Raw genomic sequence first — 17129 nt, 5'->3', positions numbered from 1 at the left:
TGTAGCCCCTGGCAAGTTTTTTCTCCTAAGGGGCTATAGCCACACTGGCTGTCAAGGCCTGAGCAACTTCCTTTAAAGTGTGAGTCTCCACTTCAGAAAGGAAAAGGGGGAGGAGGAGACTAGAGCGTAGGAGTGGATTTTAATACAAGCTTAGGTCATGTTCTTCAGCCTTGCTGCCAGGAGTGTGGGAGGTGAGGAGAGGTGCTGAGTGAGCTCAGAGTCAATAGACATCAGTTCCTAGGGCTTTGTTTTTAACTTCCTTTTGGATTCCAGGGTGTCCTAGACCATAGAAATAGCTGAAGTAGCCTTATTTTTAGTGCATGATTTCTGTTTTAGAGAGGTTTAGGGGGTGGAAGGGTCAGAGAAAATGTCTAGTCCACCATCTTGTTGCTCACATGGCCTGGAATATCAGGCTTATCCTGCCCGATGCTTCCTCCTTCCTCAGATGACTGTCTCTCCACTCTGGATGCAGATGCTTCCTTTACTGTCAGCCCATTCTTGCTGCTGCTACAACCAACCCCAACTACTTTGATGTATTTTATAGTTGCCACATTTATAAGCCTCCCATGATCTTATGGCCTTTCAGAACTTACAAGATCACCGAAATGCTTCCATCTCAAGGTTGGTCACCAACTCAGCAAAGAAAATACAAAGGAGATAAAGGTGGCAGACAGGGTAGCTGACCTGTCCCCCCACCAACTCTTATGACCAGCTCACTATAGTCTACATGCTTCAAAGACAGAAAGTAAGAATGACGTAACTTTATTTGTATAAATCTGAATCATCAGTTCTTCTGACTCACTAGCCAGTTTGAAGTCTCTGTCATTCCATGATGCAACCCCTGCACCTGACCCAAAGCAGTGTTGCCCCAAACTTTCATTTGGTAGACTTGGAGCTAGGCAGAAAATATCTAAGCTTATTTCAAGGAATGGGCTTCATAAGCCAGTTCATCCATATGACAACTATATATGGAATTAGGCTGTTCTCAATAGGATAGAAATTCTATTTATTCAAAGGAGGTTGAAGACAGGGGATAAGACAGAGAAAAATCCCACCCCTAATCACATTACCCATTTACTGCCTCTTAACTTAACAAGATGACTGCATTTTCCCTATGGTCCCCTGAGGGACCTCTTTATAATCTGGCTTCCAACTTTATCATTAAACTAAAATTATTTTTTTCTAAAATTACCAATGGTCTCTTAATTATCTAATCCAAATGACTTTTCTTAATCCTGATCTTTCTTGACTCTGTTGATCACCCTCTTTTCCTTGATATTCTCTTCTCTCTGGCCAGTCATCTTGATTTTTGTCTTGCTACTGGACTCTAATGACTCTGGAGGAGAGAGTAAGGCTAATGATGTCACGCAGTTCTGCCTCACTTAAATCCAACTCATGAGCAAGTCAAGACATTACCTTTGGGATGTCATTGGTCCCCTTCGAGAACAAAAGATGAACAACAGCTCTTCTCTCTAGGTTTTTTTGGACACTTTTCTCCTTGTTCTTCTACCTATCTAACCATTCTTTGAGTCTCCTTTGCTAGATCTTTACCCAGGTCTCATCCATAAATCATGGGTATCCCTCAGTGCTCTGTCCTGAGTCCTCTTCTCCCTCTATATTATTTCACTTGGTGATCTCATCGGCTCCCATAGATTCAATAATCATTCCAATGTTAATGATTCTCATATCTACTTACCCAGCCCTAACCTCTTTCCTGGAGTCACAAAGAGTTGAACACAGCTGAAAACCACTCAACAACAACCCCTCTTTCCTAATCTTTTTCCCTTTTAAATTTCCCTATTACTTTTTTTTCTTTTTTTTCCTTGGTGAGTCAATTGGGGTTAAGTGACTTGCCCAAGGTCACACAGCTAGTGAGTGTTATGTGTCTGAGGCCAAATTTGAACTCAAGTCCTCCTGACTCCAGGGCCAGTGCTCTATCTACTGCCACTTAGCTGCCCCTCCCCATTATTTTCAGGGGCATCACTACCCTTCCAGTCTTCCAGGTTCACAACTGTTGTGTTTGAAAAAATTTTTTTGTCATTGCTTTTTCTTTTCTTTGTTTTTTATTAATTTATTTTGATTTATAAACAATCACTTCCATATGCTTTTGAGTTTAAAATTTTCTCCTCCTCCCTCTCTGCCTCCCTCCCCAAGACGGTGCACAGTCTGATATAGGCTATACATATACATTCCTATTAAACATATTTTCACATTAGTGATGTTGTAAGGAAGAATTAGAACCAATAGGAAGAACCACCAGAAAGAGGAAACAAAACTCAACAGAAGAGGAAAAAAATAGCAAATAGTATGCTTCAATCTGCATTCAAATTCCATAGTTCTTTCTTTGGATGTGGATGGCATTTTCCATCATGAGGCATTTGGAGATATCTTAGGTCCTTGTATTGCTTGGAAGGGTTAAGCTTATCAATATTAGTCATCGAACAGTGTGGCTGTTATTGTGTGCAACGTTCTCTTGGTTCTGCTCACTTCACTCAGCATCAGACCATACAAGCCTTTTCAGGTTTTTCTGAAGTCAGCCTGTTCATCATTTCTTATAGCGTTTGAAAATTAAGACAAACTGAGAATCAATGACCTGAGCATGATCAATTTATTAGTTAGGCCAGAGGTAACCAATAAATTAGACCAATGGCTCCTCTTAATGACCAAAGACTCGAGTAAGGGCTGACAAGATCTTTTAAACCTAGGTGTGTCTTCCTTCTCGTGGGCCTGACTGACAGGACATTATTTGGACCTCCCCTAGCAAAGGTAAGACAATGCCCATTGGTAGACTTTTTAAAAAATTTAATAGTAATTATAAATTTGTGAGATTTTTCCTGCATTGAAATTTTGGTGATGCAACATAACCATATAGCATCACATTGTAAACAAGTCATTACATGCACGTATTCTTTCCCACAATGTGCAACATGCTCTCCTGCCAACACTTGCTTGTTCAGATCCTGTTGGTGCACTTGACCACTGATCAGTTATAACTTGCATTTTGTGTGTTTATTTGGAATAAAATGTAATCCCTATGACTTTAACTCTGTTACACAAAAGATGAAACCTATGTGAATGGTTTTTCAAAATTTTCTCCTCTTCTTTCCTTATTGGTCCATTGCCCCCTTATTTTTATCCAAGGGCTCCCAGCCCCCCTGGATCATTCCAGCACCCCCCAGGGGACGGTATCACCTGCTTTGGGAAGATTGGTAGGCATTTTCATGGAGAGATGGGTTAAGAGTCACCTTGGTTGCTCCAATTATTTCTTCAACGGGAGATGGGAGTAACCCTCAAGTGATAAAATTAGTCTGCAGACTTGGGTGTAGTCTGCAACAGCTCTGACTGAATCAACCTGAATTTGAGTTAAGTGGGTGGTAGGTGAGGTAAAGGTAAACTTTACAAGGGTGGGGATTCACTTCACTATAGAACTCCCTCCTGAGTGGAGGGAGTTACAAGACAAAAGCTTGGCTTTTAGGCAAGTTATTTCTGTATGTAAGTTAAGGGTGAAGTTACAAATGTAAGGAGTTTGGACTTACATGGTGTGGGATTATCAGTGTTAAAATATTAGTATTAAATTAAATATTCATATTAAATATTAGTATTAAAACCTATGCCAGCTTGACTAAGTCTTAAAAATAGAATTAAAATCAATTTTCAATTTTATACATCTTAGGTGTCATCCTTGACTCCTCAATCTCCCTCACATCCTATATCCAATCTGTTGCCATGTCCTAACAATTTTACCTTCATAACACCCCCTTCTCTCCTCTGGCACTGTCACCATCCTGGCACAGGCAGGTGACCTCACATCTGGATCATTGCAATAGATTGCTGCTGGGTCTGTTGGCCTCGAGTCTCTCATCAGCCCTACATCCCATCAGCTGTTGAATTGATCTTCCTAGAGCTCAAGTCTGACCATGTCACCCACCCCCCATTCAATAAACTCTAGTGGCTCCTATCATGGCCGGGATCAAATAGAAAATTTTGCTTAGCTTTTAGTGCTTAAAAAAACTTAACTCTTCCATATCTTCCAGCATCCTTGCATCTTACTCAGCCCCAGGTATTCTGTGATCTACTAACACTGGCCTTGCTGTTTCTTCCTTGTTGTTTCTGACTGCATTTTCACTGTCTATCCCCTATGCCTGTAATTCTCTTTCTCTTCCTCCTGGCTTCGCTGGCTTTCTTCAACCCTTAGCTAAAATCTCACCTTCTACAAGATGAAGTTTATGAGGGCATCTTGTTGGAGTTGTGTCCGGAGGTCAGAGAAATTAAGACTTTCTTAATCCCCCTTTATACTTAGTGCCTCTTTCCCATTAGCCCCAATTTAGCGTGTATATATCTTGTTTCTACATAGTTGTTTTCATGTTGTCTTCCCTATTAAGCTGTGAGCAACTTGAGGACTGAGACTATTTTTACCTTTCTTCGCATCCTCAGTATTTAACACCTAATAGGAACACCTAGCATATTTGTTGTTGAGTCGTATGTCCAACTCTCTGTGACTGCATCTGGGGTTTTCTTGGCAAAGATATTGGAATGGTTTGCCATTTCCTTCTTCTGTTTTACAGATGAGGAAACTGAAGCCAAGAGGATTAAGTGACTTTCTCAGGGTCACACAGCTAGTAAGTGTCTGAGACCAGATTTTGGAACTCAGCAAGAAGAAATCAAATGACAAGCATTTATTAAGTGCAGTACTAAGTGCTAAGCACTGGGTATATAAAGAAAGGTAAAAAACACACTGCCTGCTCTCAGGGGGCCCACAGTCTAATAGGGTCTATCTTCTAGTTTGGGGGTGGGGGGAGAAAGAAACCAACCTACTCAGATAGGCAGAATGTAATTTTTGCATTGCTAAAGGGGTCAAGAAGCCAGTCCCTTCTCTGTTTTATATATGCATTTTTAAGAACTCTCTTTCATTTTTAGGTCTTATTTAGCTTATTTGCTCACTTGGAAACTAGGTACCCCTAGTAGAGATAGAAATCCAGCCTTTGTGGGGGGGATTCCTAAGTAGAGTCACAAGGTAAAGAACACAGTTACTGAGAAGTCATCAAAATTGAATTTGGACTCCCATAAACCCACACCTTTCTGTAACCTTTGTCAGTCACCCTCTACTATTTGATAACCTCTTCTCTCTAGCTTTCTATGATATTACTCTACCCAGATTCTTCTCTTACTTATCTGACCACTCTTCAGCTTCTTTTGCTATCTTCAATAAAGTCACACCTTCTCTCTTTAAGGTATGGTTTACTATTTATAGTTTAATTCTCAGGTAACTCAAAGTAGCCTCTAGTTGCTCAGTCTTGTCCCACTCATTGTGACCCCATTTGACGTTTTCTTGGTAAAAATACTACAGCGTTTGGTCATTTCCTTCTCCAGCTCATTTTACAGACAAGGAAATTGAGGCAGACTGGGTGAAGTGACTTGCCCAGGGTCACAAAACTACTTAAGTGTCCGAGACTGGATTTGAACTCAAAAAAATGAGTCTTACCAACTTCAGGGTGGGCCAGAAGTATCTTCTAGTCTTCCCCCTCCCTTTAACAGCTTCTCTCCCAGAATTCCCAGGTATCCTATTGTCTTAATATCTTATCTTTCAGGATTATAGTTCTTTGTTCTGTTTTGCACAACATTTCCCCTCTATTCAATTCAACAAACTTACTAAGTGCCTATCTAATATGTGCAAAGCACTGTACTAGACTCTATTGATTAGGGTAATTATCAGATTAGGAGGAGCCTCTTCGATTAATTTAATTAATAGAAGTATCTCTTTGAGTTCACCTTTGATCCCATGGAAAGGAAAATCCTTAAGAGTTCTTAAAGATAGATTGAATGGCTTTAGGAAAATGATTCTCCAGGATCTGCCAAAAACTGAAAAAATTGTTCCATTTGACGAATCAAAGCAATTATCTGAATTTTCTAAGTATGTTTCATATTATTGTGGAATTTTGTCATTGTTTTGGGAATACCATACATTGCTAGTGGAAATATCTTGAGTTAGATTTTCCAAGGCAGGGTGAAGCTATCTCTGTGAAGTTCTCTCTAAGGATGCTTAGCATTTTTTAATAAATACTTCTTCCAGATTTGTATTTTCAAAAAGGCTAGAAATTTGAGGGAAGAATCTTGAAAAGGAAACAGACTGTGGTAGATAACCTAGCGAAATATACTCCAGAGTGGGAGGCCCGGAACAATCTTAAGGAGAGTTGTTCTTAACCATTTGTGTGCTATGGACTTCTTTGGTAATCTGGTGAAGCCTAATGGGCCCTTTCTCAGAATAATGATTTTAAGTTCATAAAATAAAAGAGATCAAAGAAAGAGGAAATCAAGTCAACAAGCATTTATTAAGTGCCTACTAGTGCTAAGCACTGGGTATGTGAAGAAAAGCAAAAACACTGCCTGTTGTCAAGGAGCTCACAATCTAATAGGGGAGACAATGTGCAAACAACTATGTACAAAAATCTCTGTGTGTGTGTGTGTGTGTGTGTACATATATGATGTCTATATATGTATATACATATGTGAGGGATTAAAATTGTGTGGGATAGAGACCACTTACTCAGAAATAGAAACAAAGACTTAGATACCTTGAAAGTAGAAAGGAGTTTATTGCTTTCTCATGAGAAAGGGTTCCCTCTTAGTTGCCATTGTGGGCCAGGAGAGTATGAATTCGCTATAGAAATCAAGGCTTATTTATACCCTAACTCCAGTTCCTCCTCCCTAACCCCCTTCCCCTTATCCCATTGGCTTGGCTTTCAGGGGGCGCAATCTATTCACGGAAATCTAGAACAAAGGTAGTTACACAAGTTTGCCCAGAGACAAGAGAAAGTGGGAAGTTTTGCAAGGGCAAGCAGTTCAAGTTGGGGGCAGGGCTATTCTTTCTGTTATTTGCTTAAAAACAGGGTGGGGGGGGGATTTTGAAAGCAGCAATCAAGAACTATTAACAAGAACCATTGACCTCCCTGAGGAGGCTTCACTTCTGAGAGATCATCTCTCACAAAATTGTCCAACCTACAATGAAAAAGAGTAAAGCAGAGGCACTCTATCAAAGGGTCCATTGTCCCCTCTGTTGAAGTGGACCTCAGATCTTCCTCCCAATCTGAGATGCCCCTTCTTCCAGGACCTTGAATTCATAGAGTTTGATACCCAAATATGCAAAAGAACCATGGTAAAATACAGAATCTCATTACATGACTCATGATGCATAAGCTAAAATAAGCAAAAATGGTATGTCAACAGGGTGCAAAGTTGGGTGAAGCAAGGAATATCTCCACTGACTAGGTGGTCTTGATGGGCTCCTCCTTAGATTAGGCAGGAGGAGATGGTACAAGTTATGCTCCAAGAACATATGGTGTGGGGTGGGGGTGTGAGAGATGGCCTAAAGCGCAGTTCCCTCAGGCCTAAGCCCTTTCTCAAAAATCCACGTCAGCACAGGCAGTTCCTGGTCACTCCCGCTTTCTGGTGCACGCATACATCTAGTTCCCAAATATGGGTATGTTTGTTTCTATTGGGTATTAGTTGCCGCGTTTAGATTGCACGCCTCGAGTACCCAGCCAATGGGGAAAAGAGGTAAGAAAGTGGGAAGGGGAACGCTTAGGGCTATAAAACTTTGCCTCTCACAGCCAGTGGGTGCACCCCCTGGCTGCCACTGCTTGAACGACAAGGGCTGTGCCCTTTCTCATGAGAAAGAATAAAGACCTTTTCTGATCTCTGATTCAGACTCCGAACTCTTGATTTCTGTGGTCACTGTCCCACACAGGGGGAGCTTTCTGTACCATGCCACCACCCATACTTGGTTTGATCATGACATATGAGCAAAACAAGACGGAGATATCTTTGTCAGCATTCTTGTGGTTGCACAAGTAATCTCCATAGCTGGTAAACAAGTAATGAACATTACACTGAAGTTTGAGGCCTATTATAGGGCACTTCTATTAGAATCTATATTCCTACATGACTTACACAAAGTATGGATTAATACATTGCTTATTCTTGTACCTATTATTAGGTGATTGACTCGATATATATATTACTAGATGAATATATTAAAATAATTACTAATAATCATTATCCCTTATAAAATCATAATGAACTGACTAATACTGGTTAGAGTTTGAGTAGAGATCCTCAATGAATCATTTCTCTTATTTATATGTGTACATATATATATACATATATGTATGTGTGTGTATACATACATACATATACACACACACACACACACACACACACACACACATATATATATATATATAGGATTGATTGGAAAAAAGGACCCATATGTGTATAGCTTCTCTTTTTATAGTCCTAAAGAAATGGAAACTCAGGAGATATCCAGTGATTGGAGAATGACTTAATAAATTGTGGTATAAGAATGTAATGGCATATTATTGAGCTCTAAGAAATAACAAAGGGGATAGTTTCAGACAACCCTGGGAAGCCTTGCATCAATTAATGCAGAGTTGAGTGACAGAACCATGCGAACAATCTATATATTAACAACATTATAAAGAAAAACAACAACTTTGAAAGACTTAAGAACTAATCAATCCAATGACCAAACATGATTCCAAAGGAGGGACGATGAAGCTTGCTACTTACTTCCTGACAGAGAGGTGATAGACTCACGGTGAAGAGGGAGATAGAAGTTTTTGCACATGGCCAATGTTGTGATTTGTTTTGCTCAACTATATAATTGTTATAAGGGTCTTTTTATTTCTTTTTCCAGTTTGGGGTGGAGGGGAGGGGGTGATGGTAGAAGGAGAAACAGTAGGTGCTTTTAAATGAATATATAAGAAAAAAATTTAATCAAAGAAAATAAAGGTGGGGGCATCTTACTCATCAGCCGCTTTCTTGGAGCACTAACCTTATCTATTTCAGAGGCTTAAGATGACTTGGAGGACAGGATAGTGGGACAGGGGAAGTAGTATGGAATTTTGCCTGCACAGCTGATACAGATCCTTGGATGGCAATTGGATGGTTATATGTGTGTATGCATATATGTGTACTGTGTATGTATGTGTACATACACATATGTTCATATCCATGTATGTTTTATATGTGTGTTTGTTTATGTGTGTATACATGTGTATACACATGTGTATATGTCCACAGATATAGACATAGGCTGATGCCCCATGCTGTCAAATGGGTGAGGAGGCTGGTAGAGCGGAAAAAATACTGATGGATAACGGGTGAAGGAGGTGGTATAGTTATGTTGGAGACAAGCCTATGATTGACTATCATAAGGAGAGCAGGCTATATAACCCACCCTCCCACTATCCAACTGGTTGATTATACATCCTTTAGGGCAGGGTTCCTTAACCTGGGGCCTCCTAACTTTTTAAAAAGTATATTTTGGTAAATGTATTTCATCCCTGACATTTTCATGCCCTGGTCTTGTTGGTGAAGGTATAGAACTAGATTTATAAGCAGTTTCTCATCGAGCCTGTCTGACCCTTTTCCCCACCACACTGGAAGATACAGAAACAGTGGTTGTTTAGGGAATCTTACCTAGAAGATGGTGATGATAGATCTGGTCCATCCGGGATCGGAGGTGTTAATGCCAGATCTATTTGACTCTTTCCAATCACATCCTGCTTTTTTGGCCTTATGGATTTAATGGTGTGCTTTGGTTCTTTAGGAAAGACACTGATTCTGACCCCAGAGCACCTTGGATGAGGTACGTAGATAAAGTGACTCAAATGTACCCAGATCGGTAAAGGTGGTGAGGATAGCACAGAAAGAATTTGTTTTCTTTTTTTTGGAGGCGGCTGTTCTCTAATTAGATAACTTTGGAAGTACATCTTGGAGGAAGAGGGGCAGAGAGGTGATCAATATCTTTTTTTGTCTCCTTGTGAACAGGTTAAAAAAAAAGTAGAAAAGTGTAGAAAAGTTAGAAAAGCAAATGAAAGCCTTTCATTGAATTGCTTGGGGACGCACATTAGAGGGAAGACATTGACAGGTAAGGAAAAATGACTCAGTGGATTTTGGCATTAATGTAAGCTGAATCCCTCATTGTAACCTCAACTCTGGAGAATGTCTTTTGAATCTAAATTTACAGATCCAGATAAGATATAAAGTTGAACTATTGGATGAAACTGATAACAATTATAGGAAACTGAGTGAGCCAGTAGATTTGAGTTTGCAGATTTCTTTTCCACAGAAGGAAGTGTCATATTTTCAACATAACATTTAGTATCAGGAGATTGCTACAAGATAAAGAAAACAAAACCAAAATAACTGATGACAGCAACAATGCTAATAAAATCAACATGGCAAGGCAATAAAACTCTGGTAAAAAAAACAATGGCCAATGTTAGTGCCACATCGTCCAAGTGGAAGGGCACCACCTTCCTTCTGTTAATCAATCAACTAACTATTTGGGGAAATGTGCTTTGTAAGGAGGCTTTGTTTGAAAATCCAAAGGCTTTGTTTTGCTGTTCTCTGAGAACTATATATTCTGTCAAAACGAAAGGTATAAATGTTTTAATGAAATCAACATAATGTTTAGTGTTGTGCTTTCTTCATAAAAAGTTCTGTTTTTCTAAAAAAGAGAAGAAAAAATGGAGGGAAATTATGTTTTGTTCTGTTTTAACTAAACCAGATTTAGCAGGTCTGCAGTGTAGGAGACATGGACTGACCAAAGCACCCTCACCAAAGTCACTTCCACCACCACCACCACCACCATCATCACCATCATCACCACTGCCCACCATTACTACCATCACCATCACTACAACCACCCTCACCACCACCACCACCACCTCCACCAGTATCACCCCCATCTCCACCACCACCACCACCACCACCACCACCATCACCATCATCACCACTGCCCACCATCACTACTATCACCATCACTACAACCACCTTCACCTCCACCACCATCACCACTACCCACCATTACTACCATCACCATCACTACAAACACCCTCACCACCACCACCACCACCACCACCACCATCACCACTGCCCACCATTACTACCATCACCATCACTACAACCACCCTCACCACCACCACCACCATCACCAGTATCACCCCCATCTCCACCACCACCATCACCACTACCCACCATTACTACCATCACCATCACTACAACCACCCTCACCACCACCACCATCACCAGTATCACCCCCATCTCCACCACCACCACCATCACCACTACCCACCATTACTACCATCACCATCACTACAACCACCCTCACCACCACCACCACCACCACCATCACCAGTATCACTCCCATCTCCACCACCACCACTATCACTACCACCACCATCACCACTACCCACCATTACTACCATCACCATCACTACAACCACCCTCACCACCACCACCATCACCAGTATCACCCCCATCTCCACCACCACCACCATCACCACTACCCACCATTACTACCATCACCATCACTACGACCACCCTCACCACCACCACCACCACCACCACCATCACCACTACCCACCATTACTACCATCACCATCACTACAACCACACTCACCACCACCACCACCACCATCACCAGTATCACCCCCATCTCCACCACCACCACTATCACTACCACCACCATACCACTACCCACCATTACTACCATCACCATCACTACAACCACCCTCGCCACCACCACCACCACCACCACCATCACCAGTATCACCCCCATCTCCACCACCACCACTATCACTACCACCACCATCACCACTACCCACGATTACTACCATCACCATCACTACAACCACCCTCACCACCACCACCACCACCACCACCATCACCAGTATCACCCCCATCTCCACCACCACCACTGCCACTATCACCATCATCACCACTGCCCACCATTACTACCATCACCATCACTACAACCACCCTCACCACCACCACCACCACCACCACCTCCACCAGTATCACCCCCATCTCCATCACCACCACTACCACTATCACCATCATCACCACTACCGCCATCACCATCATCACCACTACCCACCATTACTATCATCACCATCACTACAACCACCCTCACCACCACCATCACCAGTATCACCCGCATCTCCATCACCACCACTACCACTATCACCATCATCACCACTACCACCATCACCATCATCACCACTACCCACAATTACTACCATCACCATCACTACAACCACCCTCACCACCACCACCACCACCACCACCATTGCCAGTATCACCCGCATCTCCATCACCACCACTACCACTATCACCATCATCACCACTACCACCATCACCATCATCACCACTACCCACAATTACTACCATCACCATCACTACAACCACCCTCACCACCACCACCACCACCACCACCACCACCATCACCAGTATCACCCCCATCTCCACCACCACCACTATCACTCCACCACCATCACCACTACCCACGATTACTACCATCACCATCACTGCAACTACCCTCACCACCACCACCACCACCACAACCTTACTCTTACTCTAATTGCAAAACCAATTCTTTGAAGTGCCTTAAAAACAGACTTGCAGAGGGTTGGATCAACACACTTAACCTTACAAAGTAAGGTAGTAGATACCACAAGGATCTCTTTCCCTTCATAGACAGCAGCCCAAGTCGGATATTCTGTTCAGTTCCCAGTTAAAGGTGGGAGATAGTGGTGGGAGGAGCAGTAGACCCAGGAGATAATCTGTCAGGGATAACTAGGAGGAGGAATAGAAAAGCAAATACAGAAACTTCTAAGGGAGGGGAGGATAGCTCTATGCCCACTTTGGAATCAGGCCTTTTAGGCTATCTCTCCCGAACCTTAGATCCTGCTCTTTCTTCTCTACAGGGAAACACCCTATGCTGGGCATCATGTCCTGGTTCTTCAGACACTGCACCACCATTTTAGCTGGCTCAGGACTCCTTTGGATTTTCATCAGCTTGGGAACCCCCAACATAATGAAAACATTTATTTTCTGGTGAAATCAGAAGCCAACTAGCTCTGCCCTGATCTCAGTCTAGGAATAGAGCAATGTGGAATTGGGCCTGATATGAATAGGCCCAATCATCAACCAAATCTGAGCTTACCTCCTCCCTTTATCTCTCCTAGAAGATAATTGGACAGTAGCCCATAGCCCTGAAATATTTATTTTGTACTTTTCTTGAGGTGGGGGAGGAAACAACTGTGGTCTGAGCCCTGAATACTCTGTCCAACGGTTTGGCATCCTGGGAACATTTCTACCTTGGTAACTCTTTGGTCACCAATCCACACTACTTTTCCCCCTGGAAATCTTAGAACACGATGACAATCATAATAATTACAGCTGATATTGGCAATGTTTTTAGTGGAAGGAGTGTTAGCCTCACGATTAGGAAAACCTGGTTCAGATCCTGCCTCTGATACACACTGATTATGTGACTTTGAGCAAGTGTCCTCATGCAACTCTCTAAATCCTTAAGTTGTAGAGAAAGTGGTAACATGTTGATAGGCTGATAGACGGAATTGCTATTATCAATGAAACCGTAGGTCCAATTCCCTTTCCCTTAAGGTTTGCAGAGCCCCTTATATATATGATCTCATTTTATTATTGCAATAGTCCTTTGAGGTAGATAATTCCACAGGAGGAAAAAATAATCTCCATTTAACAGAAGAGGAAACTTGAGGATTAGAGGGTTAGGTGACTTACCCAGAGTCTCACAGTTAGTGAGTACAGATGTTAAATAAGAAAAAACAGAGATCATGGAGGTGAATTACTTCTGTTCTGAGAGTTTTAAGAGAGAAAATAAAATGGAGGGCAAAGGAAATACACTAATTTAGAGAGGAAGAAGAAGGAAGTAGAACTTGTTCTTTTTCATAATTGGAGTGGGTGAGAAGAGAGCATATAATCATGGAAGAAGGGGCGGTAGTAGTGGGCATTAAGTAAATCTGACTCTTCTCTGAAACAGACAAAGGAAGATTGAACACACACTTGAACACATACAAAAAGTTTGGTGCAGAGGTGGAGCCAAGATGGTGGAATAGTGGTAAGAAGTACTGTCAAGTTCTACCCAACAAATCCTCCAAAAAGATCAAGAAAAAAAATTCACTATATCCTGATTGGGAAATCCAAGAAGAAAATCAGATTGAGTTATTTTTTTCCTAGCCTGGGGCAGCATAGGGAGATAGACAGAGAGGTCTGAAGATATGGGGAAAGGGATCTGACCAGAAATGTGCCATGTGGAGCTTTCCAGAGCAAGGAGAGGCTGTGTATCAAGTCAAGAACTCCCAGATCCAGTCTAAAATTTGGGTAGGGTACAGGTATATGTGCCAACTGATGCTCACTCTTCAGTTACAGGTCAGCGCCTAGGCTGTATAACAAGCAAGGAGCAAGTTTCTGTCTAAGTTTCTATAAGCTATATAGCTTAGAATCCAGGAGTGGAGTGGGGTTACAGTTCCAGCTTCAAGTCCTATCTGAAGCCTATAGTGGAATAACCAGGGCAGGAATCCCAGACCAAAGGGAAGCCTGCTGAACCAGCAGAGTTTTCCTCTGGCTAGCGAAAGCTGAGTCCAGCTGCAGTCTGTCTGCAGTATAAATGGGCCAAGCCCACAGGCATTTTGCTCAGACCCAAACCTAGGTCAAGAATTTGTAGAGATCAGGCTAGTGAAGCAGAAACCAGACTCTGCCCTAGATCACACCACTTTGGGAACCTTGAAAGCTTGCCCTGGTACACAGCCTCTCCTTGTACTGGAATGCTCCATGTGTTGCAGCTCTGGCCAGACCCTTTTCCCCATGTCTTTAGACTTCTCTGTCTACCTCCTTATGTTGCCTTAGACCTTCCTTCAAGAAATGTGGCATAGTCCAGCCCTAATATCAAGTCTGAAGTCAGGAAGTAGGCAGGAAGAATAAACAAACAATAAAAAAAAAAGAATGGCACCTTAAAAAGCAATCACTGTGACCAAAACTCTCAAGACACAAACCTGGAAAAAGTGAATGACTCCAAGAATGTACAAGCAAAGCCTAAAAGAGGCTTTTAGCAAAAGCTTAAAAAAAGCTTGGGTACAAGTTCAACTAGAATTCCTGGAAGAGATGAAGCAAGATTTTGAAAAAGACTTTTAGAATATTTTTATAAATGAAATGAGTATGCTAGAGGAAAACATTAGAAAAGAAATGAAAACTATGGAAGAAAGAACTAGAAAGGGAATTGGTAGCTGGCATAAAACCTTGCCCAAGCAACAAAGTCCCTGAAAGTTAGAATGGATCAAATAGAAGCCAATGATTCCATGAAACAACAAGAAACATTAAAACAAAGTTTAAAAGACTGGAAAAAAAGAGTAGAAAACAGAATATATCTCATAGCAGAACAATTGACTTGGGAAACAGAATGAGGGAATGTGAGAGTACCCTTGAGATTAATATGTGTGTTTTCTGTGAGTTACCTTACCAGGCAACTGCATTGGACATGGAGTAAAAGCTGTAACAAACCAAAAGAGCCAATCAGGAGCCTACAGTGAGCCAAAAGTTTTGCTTACTCCCAGACACCTTTGCTGGTGTTTGCTAACTGACCTCGCTGAGTGGTGCACCTCAAACTGGCTTAAACCAACCTTGTGGTCAACTGTTGCTGCAAAACATCCTGCTTCTGTGTCCTACCTGTTCCTGGAAAGAACTGTCCATTGTCTGCCCTAACCCATCCCCGAATGTCCCCTTTGCGGTTTTCAAGCATAAATTGCCCCCTGCCTCTCCTAGGCTATAGACTTCCTCATACTTTGTACTTGGTTGCCACGGCACTGGTATCTAATTTTCCTTCTGAAAAAACCTTTCTTGTTTCAACTCAACTTGGACTTCCCTGTATGTAAAAGGTAAGCTTCACCTGGTTGACAGGGTGATAATTATTCAACTACCTGAAAGCTATGGGGGGGAGGGGAGGATGGGGAGAGACAGAGAGAGAGAGAGAGGGAGAGAGATTATATATCATATTTTAAGAAATCATAAAAGAAAACCACTCAGATCTTTTAGAACCAGAGAGCAAAGAAAAAATAGAAAGAATCCACTAGTCCCCTCCTGAAAGAAATCTCAAAATGGAAACTCTCAGAAACATTATAATGGAGCTTCCAGTTCAAAGAAAAATTACAGCAAGCAGCCAGAAAAACTCAAGAACTGAGGAGCCATAGTCAGGATCACACATAATTTAATAAAAACAAAGGATGTAGGCTTATAATCAAGAATAACATCCCCCCAAAAAACCCCCCCCAAAAAACAAAAACAAACCCTCTGAATATAATTCCACATGGGGGAAAAAAAAGAATCATTAATGAAACAGAGGACTTCTAAGCATTCCTATTGAAAAAACCGGAGCTGCATGGAAAATTTGAAATGCAAACACAAGAGTCAAGAGAAACATAAAAAGGCATACATGAGTAAGTAATCATAAGTTATTAAACTGTTTACATTCTATTTTTTGGCTAGGCAATGGGGTTAAGTGACTTGCTGAGGGTCACACAGCTAGTAAGTGTTATGTGTCTGAGGCCAGATTTGAACTCAGGTCCTCCTGAATTCAGGGTCAGTGCTCTATTCATTGTGCCACCTAGCTGCCCTACTGCTTATATTCTAAAATGAGAAGATGATTTGTGTACCCTCAGAACTCTATCATTATTAGGGAGCATAGAGGGAGTCTAATGAGATAAAGGGCCTGGGACTGGTTTTTTAAAGTCTTGATAACTTGACCTTAAAAAAAAGAATGGAAAGGGAAGAGGGGAAGAGGAAAACATCGAGGAGGGGTGGTGTGGAATGAGAAGAATGTTAGGTCTACAGAAACAAGGAGGAAGAAGTAGGAAGAGTTGCTGACACTTGAACTATGCTCTCATGTGAATTGGTGAAAGGAAAGAAGAATACACACAGATAAATACACATACAGTTGGGTCCTGAAATATTATTTCACTCATTAGGGAAAGAGGAGAACATGGGGACAAGAGAGAGGGGGGGAATAAGAGAGCAGGTTAATTAAGGGATCGATTACTCCTAAGCAAAACAAATCCTAACCAAGAATGTAAAAAATATAACAATTCTTTTTGTGATGGCAAGGAATTAGAAACTTGAAGGGGTGCCCAATGAATTGGAGAATGGCTGAACAAGGTTCAGTGTATGAATGTGATGGAATATTATTGTACTATAAGAAATTATTGTGATGGTTTCAGAAAAATTTGGGAAGA

General features: G+C 41.6%; 1 long non-coding RNA gene across 1 annotated transcript in view; it reads left to right on the top strand.

Annotated features, from left to right (window-relative positions):
- The window catches only part of LOC110219674 (uncharacterized), a 29023-nt gene extending 15720 nt beyond the window's left edge, over positions 1-13303 (top strand). The window contains exons 2-4 of the long non-coding RNA XR_002327723.2: positions 2706-2766; positions 9850-9949; positions 12792-13303. This is a non-coding gene — a long non-coding RNA (uncharacterized LOC110219674). The remainder of the gene's footprint in view (positions 1-2705; positions 2767-9849; positions 9950-12791) is intronic.
- The last annotated feature ends 3826 nt before the right edge of the window (positions 13304-17129 follow it).

The sequence above is a fragment of the Phascolarctos cinereus genome, unplaced genomic scaffold, assembly GCF_003287225.1.
Source record: "Phascolarctos cinereus isolate Bilbo 61053 unplaced genomic scaffold, phaCin_HiC Scaffold_5;HRSCAF=322, whole genome shotgun sequence".
Taxonomy (NCBI): Eukaryota; Metazoa; Chordata; class Mammalia; order Diprotodontia; family Phascolarctidae; genus Phascolarctos; species Phascolarctos cinereus.
The sequence above is the reverse complement of the archived record's forward strand: the minus strand, read 5'-3'. Positions and strand labels throughout refer to the sequence as shown.